This window comes from Myotis brandtii, unplaced genomic scaffold (genome assembly GCF_000412655.1).
Source record: "Myotis brandtii unplaced genomic scaffold, ASM41265v1 scaffold54, whole genome shotgun sequence".
Lineage (NCBI taxonomy): Eukaryota > Metazoa > Chordata > Mammalia > Chiroptera > Vespertilionidae > Myotis > Myotis brandtii.
In genome coordinates, this window is record NW_005369989.1 from 1778019 (window position 1) to 1793710 (window position 15692).

Here is a 15692-nt window from a genome sequence, read left to right on the forward strand (position 1 = left end):
TTGTTCAAGGAATTGAAATAGACATTGTGTGTGTGTGTGTGTGTGTGTGTGTGTTTCTCAAATACATCAAATGGAAACTCCAGGTCATACATTAACTTACTTCTTAGGTTACTGTTGAATAATCACAGAGCTGACAGTCTCATGGGGCGGGGGAGAGACAATAAAAACGTAAATAATACAGTATGTTAGAAGGTGATAAGAGCTATGAAGAAACATAAAGTGAGGTCTTTATATCGCATGCAATTTTAGAGGGTACCATTCACATTCTATTTTATGAGAATCCCATTCCCTGCAAGAGTGCCACGTGACCCTCGGAAGGAGAGTTGGAAAATCTCGGTGAGAGTGGAGGAAAGAGGGGTGTATTTTGATGCAATGGCTGGGTTGCTCAAGAAGGTGACATTAAAGACTTGACAATGCTCCTATTTAAAGGAAGAGTCCTTTAGGCAGCAGGAACAGTCTGTGCGAACCGAAAAGAATGTTTGGCAACTGAAAAGAAGGCCAGTATGATTGGGCCAGAGTAGGTACAAGGACAGTAGTGAGAGATAAAGTCTTAAAAGTAACAAAGAGGCTTATGAAATTAGTGTGATATGCAGCCACTGGAGAGTTCTGAGTAGAGGAATCTGACTTACACTTTTTTTTTTAAAGTTTACTCTAGCTGCTATGTAGCAAATAGACCATGGGGCACAGGGTGGGCAGGAATGGAGGGCAGGAGACCTAGTAGGAGATGAATGCAGTAAGCTAGGTGAAAAATGATTGTGGTTCAGACTGAGGTAGTAGCAGTGGTGGGTAATGTTTAGATTCTGTAAATATTTGGAATAAAAGACCACTTAAATTTATTTTCCTGTAACATATAAAGTAGAAAGAAGACTAAAAATAACAAAGGCTCTTGTTACTGTGACCATAATGGAGTATATCTATCTAATACATTTGTATGGATTTATGTGTGTGCTATGTGCATCAAATATTTTGATGTTGTAATCCCACAGCACCTACTAGTGTGTGCATTTGCACTTAATATAACATATGTCATGACATAAGGATATTCTACATCCTAACATATCAGCTGGGAATATGCTATTTAAAACAATCGTTATATAGCATCACACAAATAGACTGTATTACCAATACACAGAACTGAGAATTAAATGGGTTCTATTAGAAATTGGGTTATGGCTGCCCTCAGAAGAGAAGGAACCTGCTTGGGTTTGTTCATCTTGCCACCACAGAGCTCCTTTGCTTAGAAGATTTGCCAAAGAGTTTATGCTCTGAATTTGGTGAGGAAGGCAAGACTTAGCTAGTCAGAGTTCTGTTCTTTGCTAAGCAAGGGTACCCGTGTTCTAACCTAAAGTTCTCCTGATACCTCTCCTACATTCTCTGGGCTGTGCTCACCTAAAGTAGACCTAGATAGGCTGTTCATGATGGTGTCCAGTATCTTTCAATCTTCCCAGAGATAACTGTGAGATCCAGATATGCACCCACCTCTACCTTCCCCACAAAAACAGTGGGTGTTACTAGGCTCTGATGGAATCTCTTCCATATTTATCTCGTCTTTTTCCTCCCCTGCCTGCCACTGTGGTCTAGTTGCCTTCCTTTCGGTCTTGTATATTTCTACCACAACTCACAGAAATTACCCCCGTTTTCTGGTATATACGTATCATTCCTGGTGTCCTTTTCTAATACAGGCTCTTTCATAGTTTCATGTTGGTGATTATGTCCAAATGTTCATATCACCATTTTGCCATTTTGCCTGAGAGTCTCTGAAACTGTGTGTGTGTCTGTATGTTCAACTACAACATATAGCGGAAACTCTAGGTCATACAGTAAGTTACTGTTGAATAATTATATCACTTTATTTCCTCTTGGCTTTGAAGTAAGCCTTTATGACTATTTATGGCACGCAAAATAAATTTTAATCAGATTTGAAATATACTTTATTAGTTAGGCAGTATTACAAGTTATAAGATGGGTCTCACTACTCTAAGTTGGGACTTGTCTCTTATTTGGTGTTAGACAAATACTGTTTAGATTTCAATATATACAACTCATCCTGGAATATGACTTGCCTAGAGGAAAGTAAGTTAAAGAAGGAAAATATTGGCTTGGACTCAGTCTGGTACCACTTGGTATCACAAAGATATCAGCACAAGATTAGGTCCCACTTAACTTCTGCTGTGATCCAGGTGAAGCCAGAGAAAAAGGACCATCTAAGTTTCCCATCGCCAACATATTCATTCAACCATCAATCCATTGCACACATAGTTATGGGATGCTTATGATGTACTAGGCACTTGTTCTAGGCTCAGAGGAACCAACAGTGAATAAAACATAAACACTAGTTTCATAGAATTTGCTATCTGCTTAGGAGGAAGACAATAAACACATATATATCATATCAGGTGGTTATAAGTGCCAGAAACATGCATAATGTGAAGTAATAGGATGAAGGATGAAATGAAGATGCTATGTTATATAAAATGATCAGGGAAAAACTCTTTAATAAGGTGGCCTATGTGCAGACTCCTATGGAAAGTGAGAAGCTAAGTCAGGTGGTTATCTGAAGTAACCTTGTTTTAGGCAGAGGGAAGTGAAGGACAAAGGCTCTCAGGTGAAAGTCTGCTGGCCAGCTGGAGGCGTGACAAGGAGGCCGGTGTGGCTGTGACAGAGTGTGTGGAGGAGCATGAGAGAAGGTGAGGTGAGGAGGTAGTAGAACCCCATTAGGTCTTGAATCCATATCACCGTTATTGCTTTGTTTCTGTACATCTTAAAGACGTTTTTATCTTCCAGCACTCTATTTTAGAACAGAGATGTTCCCAAGGAGAGGCAAGGCCATAAACTCATTATCATGGTACTGTTACTTTTTTGTTTTCTTCTTGGAGATTCATGGGTAGCCAGTGAAAATTTGATGAAATAATGTCCCGGTGGCCAATTAAGGAGGAAAAGATAATGTTATTAGGGAAAAGAATATGATCATGTAGGTGAGAGGGTAAGAAAACAAGTGTATTTTATGTTGGTGGCCATGTGTTGTGTCTACACAAATTACTTCCCCTTCAATTCCCCTTGCTTTTCTGGAGGGCTCTGATTTTGGTCTGTAGAACATGCTCCATTCTTTGGCCTGTGCAGCCGTTTGCTCTGAGAAAATGACCTTTCCCCAGGCTCAGAAGGATTGTATGTATTGAGGAGTCTAAGCCTATCATGATAATTCCATTTCTCTCATCAGTGAGTGACTTAAAAATTTCATGTGATCAGTTCTGTCCAATAAAACTTGAGCGGAAGACTAATAGGGGCAGGAGATTCCAGTTAAGGTTTCTTACATTTTTCCACGGCACAGGAGGAAAAGGTAGCTATCTCCAGATGCTGGTGAGTAAGGATAGCATCTTGTGGCCATGAGGGCAGTGATCAATACAGTGAGGATGGCTGGCCTGATGAAGTGATTGTCTCCGGCATCATCTGCTGTTGGGCGTTTGCATCTTGCTGCAGAGAGAAGTTTCGGAATCCACACCAAATAGGAGATGCCCCCAAACTCACAATATATATGCGTGTGTGTGTTTATGTATATATGTAAGTTATAGTCACATTTGTAATAACAAACATAAGAAACCACTATACATAGAATATCAATGGAGGATTGTAACTTACTACCATTATATAGTATGTTCTCATTCAAAGGCATTTTCAAAAAAAATGATCACAATAGGTTGTCAGAAGAAAGTACACAAAAATATAAGTAAAAATTTCATTCAGATCTCAAATACATGGACAGAGAGTCAGAGATATAAATATTCATAGGAATAAAATAGGTGAATAGATTATTAACTTTGGGTGATATGATCAGATGGGACCAGCTGTGAGAATTTTTGTTTTTATGCAATTTTACATTTCAATATTTCACAGTGAAAAAATAGGGTTTTTATAGTCATATAAAATACAATTATTAATTTTACCAAAATTCAAGAAGGATGATTCAGGTATCTCATGGGTCTTCTTTAATGCAACTTTTAAAGGGTTGCTGTCCTTGCCATAAACTGAAAGATTGGGCTCCTCAATCCACCTGCTGTGTCAGGCTCTGGCCTCAGTTTGAGTACCTTATAGAAGTTACAGGTCTAAACACCAGTGCCTTAAAGGACTAGGGAGATTCCCTTTGCCGTCCACTTGTTCAGTGCATTTCTCTATCTCATGTGGCCAATAGGATATCCCCGCAGTGAGTAGGAGACTGTCAACTCGTGGTGGCCTGACCTTCTTCTGTGGTATCTTGCCCTTGATTACACGAACTTGATTTCATGAACTTATATTCATCAAGCCCTGCTCTTAAGTAGGGCACTACCCTTTGGTGATCTACACAAAGCAAGGATGGCAGTGACAGGCCCTACTGCATAAACATGTTTTTACACCCAAGGGCCAAGGCAGCATGAAACTTAAGCATGCAGATGGCATCGCCAAGATTGCTGCATGGTACAAATTAGGATTCAAGTCAGCCTGAGTTGTACAGAGGCCTGAGAACTTTAAGCTAATTTATGGTGACCTGCAGAGGCTAAAATAAGGCAGAATCTGGACTTTTCCATTAGTTATGAGACTCTGGGAATGACTCCAGAGTCACTGGTCAGATAGAATAGTTAGAGCTAAAATAATAATTCAGAATACACATCAAGGCACAGTCTTAGCTCACCCTCCTACTTGGTGGCATGGTATGTAATCACTCTGAATATATTGCTTAGCTGTCCTATGATAGGGAAGGAAAATAAATGGTGGACAAACAGCTTCATTTCTCTGTGGATAGGCTTCTAGCGTAATTGTCAGTGTAGTGATCCCCCAAGTTGTCAGAATTTAGATTCCCCCCAAATTCAGAGACTGAGGCAAAGGCTTGGTTGTAGATAGTGTGTTTGAGCTGTGATTCCCGAAGCAAAAGTGAGCAAGTGGGGAGAGTGGAAGTTAGGAAAGTCCAATATAATGATGTGTTTATCAAGGTCACTGCTAAAAAGCTGGTAGAAAAAAATTAAAAAGCTGAAGTTGGTCAGTGGGGTCAGTGTCACGGAGACATTCAGAGAAGGTGCAGAAATTCAGGAGTAGTCTGCCTGGAGGAGGCTGGGAGGTGGGAGCAATTATCTACCAGCTTCTGTTCTCTGATGGTTTAGTGTTGCCTTGGTGCAATCACCATGCACCTCTAGTCTCCACTGATAGAGGGCCAGCAGCTCTTGAAGCACCTGTGGCTGATGGTACTGGGGCCTTTGCTTGAGGAGGGGCTTTCTATGCAAGGTGAGCCTGTGCTTGCATGAACCTGTTCCCTAGAGTTGAGGTGGCCAAGGGGAATGGGGCATGGGCCACCAAAGTTTTTTGGATTTTGTACAGATGGATGTATCCAAGAAAAATATACCTTAACTTGCAGCCCTTAGAAATAGCATTGGGGGTGGAGGGGTGGGTTAGAGCTTAAAACTAATTAGGTTTGGCCTATGTATTTTAATTCATTTATTGAGTACCTATTATGTTCTTGGTGTGCTGAGAAAACAAGTGGATAAGGATACCTTTTAAGAGTACAATTTGGTGCAAGAGATAAGCTCATTACAATTGAAAGTATTACTCACCTGGCTGGCATGGCTCAGTGGTTGAACATTGACCTATGAACCAGGAGGTCAGGATTCAATTCCAGGTCAGGACACATGCCCAGGTTATGGGCTCTATCCCCAGTGGGGGGCATGCAGGAGGCAGCCGATCAATAATTCGCATTATTAATGTTTCTATTCTCTCTCCCTCTCCGAAATCAATAAAAATATATTTTTTAAAAAGTGTTACTCAAATGATGTATAGGTAAGATACCTACTGTGCAGCTTCATGGGGAAATTGCTTTTATACCAGACGGAGGAAGACTCTCTAGAGAGAGAGGTAATAGTTGGGATACATACAAAGATACACACATACATGCACACACATGCATATACACATGCATATATGTGCATGCATTCATGTATGTGTGTATACACATATAAAATAATTTCTTTCTGAAGGGGAAGGGTTGTCTGCTTTATGTGAATTATTTATCCTTAGTGTCAGCATTCACATCTAGACGCTTGATAAGATTCAGAGTGCAAAATGATCACACAAAGAACTGGTTTTAGTGCATGTGTATTTATTTTCCTCCCAATTCACATTTATGCTTTGGGTACTTTTATATTTTTGGTTTCCTGGTAGTTACTTCTGTTTATTGGGGGAAAAAGGCATCCATGAAGCTTATTCCTAGCTTAGAATTTGTATTCGGCCAAAGAAAACCTTTGCACCTGCCACTGAAATGCATCCACTTCTGGGCTGGAATGCACCAGCTGTTGCCCAGCCTCCGACGGCACACCAGGCAGTCAGGACTGAGAATGAGGCCTCAGATCCCAGGCCCATGAAACTGACGGGGACATTTCAAGTCGACAGGATGCAATTACCCAAATTGAAATGAGGCCAGGGCTTATCAGGAGGCCCTTCCCATTTGCTGGGGAAAAGGATCCCCAGATATTTAACAAGGGCAAGTGGTCAGGATCTTCATTGTAGGAGTCATTTCAAAGGCAGGCACTTCAAAACAATACTAAAGGAAAACCATACCCGATATAAAAAATCACATCCCTTCAGTGGAGAATAAATCACATGAAAGCCTTGAGAAGCTCAGTCCTTTCCTGTTTGGGGAGGAAAGAAATGTTTATGGATGGGGAGCGTAAATATTTCTACATCAGCTCCTCTTAGCACGGATAATGTACAATACTATAATGGGCCATTGGTTATCCGGGAATTGGCAGGAAGTGATTCCCCAAATCAAACATACTGAATTCCATACACTTATCCCTGGTCATATAGATAGACCCTTTCATTACAAACTTGTGGAACAACACTGTGTGGTTCTTCTAGGGCAGTGGTCGGCAAACTGCGGCCCCTTGAGTGTGGCTCTTCCACAAAATACCACGTGCGGGCGCGCATGTACAGTGCGATTGAAACTTTGTGGCCACACTCAAGGGGCCAAAGAGCCACATGTGGCTCGTGAGCCGCGGTTTGCAGACCACGGTTCAAGGGTCTTTGACACAAGTGTTTCGTTACCAAGAAACAGCTAATTTTTAGAGCTTGCAGCAGAAATAAATAAGCTGGGCTGGACAGCAACTGTGTACCGATTGCACGTGGAACCCACAGGTCCATTTGAGCACAGTGATCCCCGGCCTGTGTCCCCTGTCGCTGGTAACATGCGCACAACTCTCCTGGAGGGAATAGAGGAATCTTAGTCTCCAGGCCACTATGAGCCCTAACGTTGGCACAAGCTCTCCACACCCCTAGTCAGAGAGAGACGAAGAGTAAGGTATCTCTTACCGGACTGCAGTTTGATGGGAGTCCATCACACTGACAGATAGACTGACATCCCTCTGTATCTGCCCCCTTCTTCTAAAAAATATTTTTTGATTTATTTATTTGCTCCCTTTTTCTAAACAATTTTTTTTTTTTTATTGATTTCAGAGTGGAACGGAGAGGAAGAAATAGAAACATCAATGATGGGAGAGAATCACTGATAGGCTGCCTCCTGCACGCCCCCTAGTGGGGATCAAGCCACAACTGTGGCATGTGCCCTTGACCAGGAATCAAACCATGTCCTCCTGGTTCATAGGTTGACGCTCAACCACTGAGACACTGGGGCTGGGCATTTGCCTCTTTTTATGGACGGAGAACCCAGCATTTGCAGCCTAAAGGAGGAATAACAAGAAGCATCTCCAATCCAGATGCCTCCTTTTGCAACTGCTGCTTCATGGAGATACACTGACATCCCTTCCTGCCACTCCCCAAAGCAGGTACCAGGAAGGCTTCTGGGTGCCCTCCTGCAAGGGGCTGTTTAATGTCACGGTGCCAATCCCGAAAAGCTCCCACTTCCCTTTCCCACTGGATGTAGAAAGAAAGGAAAAGAGATGAGCTGGTGAGGAGTCTTGCTCACCATTAAAACAAAGCATGCCCTTTGTTGGGATGGTTCACTTTTAACTCTCTTTGCTTGCCAAGGCAGCATTCTGGGGACCCTGAGAGACTGGCTATGGCTGGAGAGGGTGAGCCACAGTTAACTGTCACATGTAATGTAGTTGTCCACCGGGGAAGGGAAGAAGCCACAGGCTGGCCACCTACATGCTGAAATACCACCTCTCTGCCCCCTCCCTGCCCTCCAACATAATGTCACCATTTACCTGTCTCTGTGGCAGATCAGGAGTCCCAAAGTCCCAGTGGCTTCACACTAGTTTCTCCACTCTGTAGTGCCAAACCATCCCGGAAAGTCCCCTGTGAGCTCAGCCTGACCATCGGCCCACCCTAGCCAGACATGGATTCTTAACTCTCGAGAAGTATGAGCAGCACAGCCGGCATGACTCAGTGGTTGAGCGTCGACCTATGAACTATGAGATCATGGTTCGATTGCTGGTCAGGACACATGCCCGGGTTGTGGGCTCGGTCCCCAGTAAGGGGCATGCAGGAAGCAGCTGATCAATGATTCTCTCTCATCGTTGATGTTTCCATCTTTCTCTCCCTCTCCCTTCCTCTCTGAAATCAATAAAAAGGTATAAAAAAAATAAGTGTGAGCACTTGCTGGCACTCACTAAATTCTGAGCTAAATTCTGACCATTTTGTTTTTCCTAAGTGGCCAGAACAGATTTCTCCTTCTTTTTTCTTTATTGAGCATTTGTAAGACACAGTGTCTCTCTCAGAGAGGACAACAGAAACATATTCATTAACGTTGATCTGGATCTCTGCTAACGGTAAGAATTTGGCATTATTACTGAGAGCTTTGGCCTGTCCTCAATGCCTCTTCCTTTTACTAGCCCTCTATAGCAAGCTGCCTTCCGCACGTTTTATGTGAAAGCCGGTTTTCCGCAAGGATGAAAGCTGGCAGAGCAGGGAATGAAATGAGCACTAAGTTTTATTTCCTCCTAAATAATTATCCTCAAGGTGGGTAAACTTTTGGTCATTAAATTGCTAAAAACGAAGATTCTCTACTGCAAGAACAAATCTCCAAGTGACGATTATTTGTCTGTGATCTTAGCATTTATGAGTCTCAGTAAACAGTCAGGGCATTTATGTCCCACCCATTACCTTCGGTCGTAAACTTCCTTAAAGAAAAAGGCATAATTATGTTTCCTGACTGCATAATGAGCGTAAACATTCGGCATACTGACAGCCCCCGGGATGGTGCATCTAAACTGCCAGGAATTGAACTGTTTCTGAGGCATCGGCAAAAGTGGCAGGCTCACTGGATGGCCGTGATTTAGTGCCATTCAAGGAGATGTCACCTCTGGAAAGCAAATTATAATTTTCGGGGCTATTTTTGGAGTTGGGGCCTCCCAGTCCGCAGATGCTGGGAATGGCTGGAAGTCCCATAGAGCCCCTGGCTGGAGGATGTCAACCTTGTTCTGCTGGAGTGAGCCTCCCCTTCCATACAGGGGCCAGCCCCAGTATTTCTGTAGCTTATAAGAATCTCGCCCAGCTAGTGTGGCTCAGTGGTTGAGCATCGACCTATAAACCAGGAAGTCACAGTTTGAGTCCCGGTCAGGGCATATTTCCTGGATTGCGGGCTCTATCCCCTGTGGGCGGCGAGCAGGAGGCAGGCAATGACATGAGCACATGAACGATTCTCTCTCATAATTGATGTTTTCTATTTCTCTCTTCCTTCTCACTGAAATCAATAAAAAAAAATTTTTAAAAAGATACAGTCTCATCTTAGTTCAACAAATGCATCCTGGCATTGCAAAGTGTCAGAGTCAGAAATGGACCTTAAATTGACCTAATTGCAACCCACATTTGCACATGAGATAACTGAGGCTCCCGCTGCGAAGTGGATCTTGCCAGGGTCAGTCTCTCACAGGCAAGAAGCCCCCCACCTCCTGGCTTGGGGTTTGGTGCTATTAATATCTTCCCAGGGGTCAGCAAGGTGGCACAGAGAGGGTTGGGAATACACACAGAAAAGAGAGTTAGGAAAACAAGAAGGGTAAATTTCAGAGAATGAAGTGTTTCCTTTGTAGTGCATGTTGGTTTCATTATTCTTTACATTGCAATCAGAAAACACACCAAGGTAATTTACCACCAGCAGTGTGTAAATGAAAACGAAAAGAAAGGATATAGTTGTATATTTTCTGGATCAAGACTTTTCAAACTATCTGTCACAAAAGACTGTTTTTTTTGTTCTTTTCTAACCAACCCTACCTAATATTTTTGTAAAACTCACTAGAAATCACTAGAAAAGTGAAATGCAAAACAAAAAAAAAAATAAAACTAAAACAACAAAAAACCCCAAACCACAGATTTTTAAAATACAAGTCCAAACTTTTATTATTTAGACACAAGAGACATACAATTCTTCTGACAAGTTACTAGAAAGTTGCTGAGCATGTAATCCAGATCCCCGTCCTTGCTGGTACATGTGAGAGTCTGCGGGGCAGCGCTGGCCCGGGGAGCACACTTTGGGGAGCACTGCCCTTCGTCTCCTGTGTTTTGCACAATCGTCTGGTTCTCTAAATTGGACTTTTCTGATAACAGGAATAGGGATCGATCGGGGCGTTTGTCATTCTTCACAGGCACTTTACTGTGGTGAATTACAGTTTTAGAAAAACGGTTTGTTTCTCCTCATGTTAAAAACAAACAAGCAAACAAAAACAGAAACAAGTTTACAATGACAATGAAAACAGCTCCTGGAAAACTGTATGGATTCATATAGAGAACATGACTGTGGCTGAACTCTCTTAAGGGAGACTTCCTTTGGGGACTTTTGGGTTCACCTGGTTGGCGTATAAAGAGGATTGAAAATGTTAAGCGTGGCTAGTTGTCATTCAATTTGAATTCTCCCCATTCTTGTTTCCCCTGAAAGGCCTGTAAAGTGTTTCGGTGCATCCATTAGGAGCAGGCTAGCCAGATTTAGGAAAAAAACACACAGAACACCGAGCTAAATTGGCATCTCACACAAGCAATAAATACTTTTTATAAGGCCCCAGCCGGTTTGGTTCAGTGGATAGAGCATCAGCCTGCAGACTGAAGGGTCCCGAGGAGGGACACAGGAGGTTGGCCAGCCAGGGAGGGAACGTGGGAGGGCTCCAGGGCATGTCTGGCCCATCTCGCTCAGTCCCGATCAGCCAGACCCCAGCAGCAAGCTAACCTACTGGTTGGAGCGTCTGCCCTCTGTTGGTCTGTGCATGTCATAGTGACTGGTCGGCCCCAATAGTTCATGAGTCATGCCATACGCAATACTTGGGACATACTTATATGAAAATGTGTCTGAACTTCAAATTTCACTGGAGGTCTTATATTTTAGCTGGCAATTCCATTCAGTAGTAGCTTTCAGACTGGACTTGTGCATGTCTGGATTTTTCTAGGGAAAAGAATCAGTTCAGCCGATCACATCTGGTCCTATCGATCCAACTTGCTTAGCTATTGACAGCGGGAAGCTGGACGGTCAATACAAAGTGATAATATTCCCTTAGAAAAATACGTTTTCCAGGGGACAAAGCAGCCATTCATCTTTTCCTACTTGGAGACTTTCGGTTAGTGTTTTCCAAAGCTCTGGTTCAATGATGGCACCAAGGCCTGGCAGAAGGTGAGCTGGTGAGAAGGGCCATTCGAATTGCGCAGCTACATTGGGACAAAATTGGCTCAGTGGATGGCAAATAGTGGAACTCTTTGCATGGAAATATAGAGGAAGACAAAGATAGACAAAAATAAAGTCCCTATTCCTACAACATATTGTAAAACAAGCTGGCAGGGATGCATTCATATTATTTTACAAATAACTTTATGAGAAACTCAGAAGCACAAAGACAGAATTAGTTTATGTTAAAAAACGAAAGTCTTGGATTCTTATGCAGTTTTTTTAAAAAGTCTTTTCAAAGATATGTCATTGATAGCTGTTATTCTTTCATTCAATGAGGATGCTTGTTTTTGGGTCTTACATGAGAGTTTTGACATTTTTTGATGTAGAATTAATGCTCCTAGATTTTAAAGAAAGATTTACACTTTTCTTAAATTCATGTCTGATCCAGGTCAGAAGGAAATGGCTACTTAAAATACACTGCAATTTATTTTGATACTGTCACCTCTGGTTGTTTAAACATTTCTTGTCAGCTAATAATAAGAAACATACCTAGAAATATACTTATTAAAATGTATTTTGAAATAATATCTATTTAAAATAATAAAATATATACTCATTTTGGGACAAATTGGAAAATGTCAGTATTTATCAAAAAGAGAAGCAAGCCCTGGGTGATGTGGCTAAGTGGTTAGAGCACTGGCATGTGCAACCAAGGGTCTTGGGTTTGACTCTGGGTCAAGGGCATGTAACTGGGTTGCAGGTTTGACCTCAGCTCTGGTTGGGGCATGTGCAGGAGGCAACCAACCGATGTGTCTCTCTCACATCGTTGTTTCTCTCCTCCCTCCCCACCCCTGCTTCCTCCCTCCCTTCCACTATCTCTAAAAGAAAAAAAATATCCTCAGGTGATTATTTAAAAAAAAAAGAGAGAGAGAAGTAAAATTGCTACTAACCCCATCACAGAGAAAAGGTCCCACCATTGTTCTTCTATTCTCTTGTGTGTGTTTATATTTCATTGTTGAGAGCATATATAATGTTGTGTTCTCATTTTTTTTCATTAGCTATTCAACTTAAGCATTTGCCAAATTGTGAAAATGTTTCTACGTATCACTTTAATGGTTGAATCATATTTTATAGTGAGTTTATTTAATGAACTTGAGTTGGACATTCAGGTTTTTCTAATTTCCTATTCTTCAACTTCTAATGATGATCTGTTTTAGATTCATAGAACTAATATTACTGGGTTACAAGGACAAAGACTTTTAAGGCTATATATTTTGTTAAGCTGTATTAAAAAGCATTATAGACATGTATTAGGAATGTCTCAGTTCCCATTTCACTGAACTTCATTGCTACCATATTTTCCTTATTTTATTAACCTGTTGTGTTAGGGTTCTCCAGGGAACTGCAATGAGTAAGGTGTGTGTGTGTGTGTGTGTGTGTGTGTGTGTGTGTGTGTACACAGAGAGATTTATTTTAAGGAATTGGCACATGTGATTGTTGGGCAATCAAATCCAAAAAATGCAGGTTATTGTTGGCAGGCTGGAGACTCAGGAAAAAGTTGATATTGAGTCCTGAGGCCAAAGGCATTCTGGTGATAGCACTTCTTTCTTCTTAAAAGATCTCAGTCTTTGTTCTTAAACCCTCACACTGTTTGAAGGAGGCCCACACACATTACGGAGAACAATCTGCTTTACTCAAAGTCTACTGATTTTTTAAATGTTAATGACACCTAAAAGAAATACCTTACACCAATGTCTAGATTAGTGTTTGATTAAACAACTGGGCACCATAGCCCAGCCATGTTGACACATATAATTCACCATCAGGCCTGTGGTACAAATAGAGTGTATGCTATTTGATGGAAGGTCGTGCCTGCTCTTTCTTCCCAGTTGTCTGTTTGTTCAACACCATCTGTTTCTATGAAGACACACTGACTTATTTAAGACTTTTATGTAGACTGTAAGTTTTCTGTTTTAAACACAAAGATTATCTCATCCAATTTTAGTATAAGGCATTTATAAGCTCTATCAAATGATGCTTAGGAACAAGCCTGGGGTTGGACTTTATACGGACACTAGAGGCCTGGTGCACGAATTTGTGCCTGCAAGATCTGGCCGAAACCGGCTCTCCAACATACCCCCAAGGGGTTCCAGATTGAGAGAGGGCACAGGCCACACTCGAGGGACCCCACCGGTGCACAGCCAGGGCCGAGGAGGGACACAGGAGGTTGGCCAGCCAGGGAGGGAACGTGGGAGGGCTCCAGGGCATGTCTGGCCCATCTCGCTCAGTCCCGATCAGCCAGATCCCAGCAGCAAGCTAACCTACTGGTTGGAGCGTCTGCCCTCTGTTGGTCTGTGCATGTCATAGTGACTGGTCAACAGGTCGACTGTCTGCCCCCAGGTGGTCAGTGCATGTCATAGCAAGCAGTTGAGTGGCCTTAGCATATCATTAGCATATTACACTTTGATTGGTTGAATGTCTGACCAGACAGTTAGCATACTAGGCTTTTATTATATAGGATAAGTCACAAATAGTCCTCTACCGTGTTATAACTGGGTGTGAACTTGGATGGGGTAGTTAAATCACAAATAGCCCTCTACCATGTTATAACTGGGTGTGAACTTGGATGGGGTAGTTAAACCCCATCCCTCTCAATTTTCTCAACAGTAAAGTCTGAAATACTTTACTGTTGAGAAAATCATACCCATTTTCCAGGTGTTTGTGCGTTTTAACTGAGGAAGCATTTATAAACGTCTTGTATAGTGTCTAGTATGTAATAAGACATCTGTGTTTTAGTTCTTTTCCTTCTTCACCTTTTTTTTAAGTTAGTCAACACCACACCCCAGTGCTCACTCCCAATAGTCAGTGCAGAAAAACATTTTCCTCCTTTAGACACTCAGTACTGTAGCAGGTCTCCCAGAAAACTTAACAGTTTTTGCTTTTTGAGTACATGTCTCATTTCCCCTTCTATTATTCAGAAAGTATCATACATCAATGGCTGGTAGATAAATGAGATGATTTTTGGTGAACATTTATTCATTCACTTAACAAGCATTTTTTAATTGTGTATTACATCCCAAGGACAGTTCTAGGTGCTGGAGATAGGACAGTGACATTATAGATTAATAGAGGCCTGGTGCATGACATTCGTGCACTCAAGGTAGGGGAGGGTCCCTCCACCTGGCGTGCACCCTTTTGCAGTCCGGGAGCCCTTGGGGGATGTCTGACTGACTTCTTAGGCTCGTTCCCTCTGGGCCTAAGCTACCACTGCTGCGCTCCCCAGTCATCAGCTGACTTCTGGCTGAGCGGCACTCCCCCTGTGGGAGCGCACTGACCACCAGGGGGCAGTTCCTGCATTGAGTGCCTGCCCTCTGGTGGTCAGTGCGCATCATAGCAACCTGTCATTCCACTGTTCGGTTGATTTGCATATCACCCTTTTATTATATAGGATAGGATTCCCTGCCCTTTGGACCTCAGGTATTAGTGGGGAGACACTCAAACAAGGAAATCAACAATTATAGACTCAAACTACAAGTGCTGTCATATTAGGCAGGGTCGACTAGGTAATGCTGTGGTTGTGACCAAATCCCAATAGCATAATACAATAAAGGTTCATTTCTCACTCAGGACAAATCAATGGCTGGTCCAGGTGACTATTTAAGGAAGTTGTGCTCAGCCTTCCAAGATGTTTCCTCTATATCAGCAGGTGCTTTCATCAGAGATGAGTGGGCTGGAGAATTAAATAACAACAGTTAAAAGCATTTACATGTTACTTCTGCTTCATATTTCATTGGCTATAGTATGTCATGTGCTTATGCCTACTTTAAATGAAGTGGAGAAGTGTGTCCTGGTAATCCCAGTGGTAAAAGAGAGCCAGAGGTGCCTACAAAGTATTAAGTGTTACAAAAAAGTGTGTATAGAAAGTGAGAGGGCCTTAGCTGATTTTGGTCAGTGGTTAGAGCCTCAGCCCACAGACCAAAGGGTTGTGTGTTTGATTCCTGGTCAAGGGCATGTACCTCGGTTATAGCCTCAATTCCAGCTCAGGTCAGAGCCTGGATCAGGGCACGTGCAGGAGGCAAGCAATCAATGTGCCCTTCTCACATTGATGTTTCTCTCTCTCTCTCTCTCT

General features: G+C 42.4%; 1 protein-coding gene and 1 long non-coding RNA gene across 6 annotated transcripts in view; one reads left to right on the plus strand and one right to left on the minus strand.

Moving 5' to 3' along the window:
* Positions 1 to 15692, plus strand: part of RBMS3 (RNA binding motif, single stranded interacting protein 3) — a 965283-nt gene that overhangs the window by 300134 nt on the left and 649457 nt on the right. The window lies entirely within an intron of this gene.
* The window catches only part of LOC106728129, a 15569-nt gene continuing 10206 nt past the window's right edge, over positions 10330 to 15692 (minus strand). The window contains exons 2-3 of the long non-coding RNA XR_001364384.1: positions 15187 to 15293; positions 10330 to 10564 (exon numbers count right to left, since the gene is read on the minus strand). This is a non-coding gene — a long non-coding RNA (uncharacterized LOC106728129). The remainder of the gene's footprint in view (positions 10565 to 15186; positions 15294 to 15692) is intronic.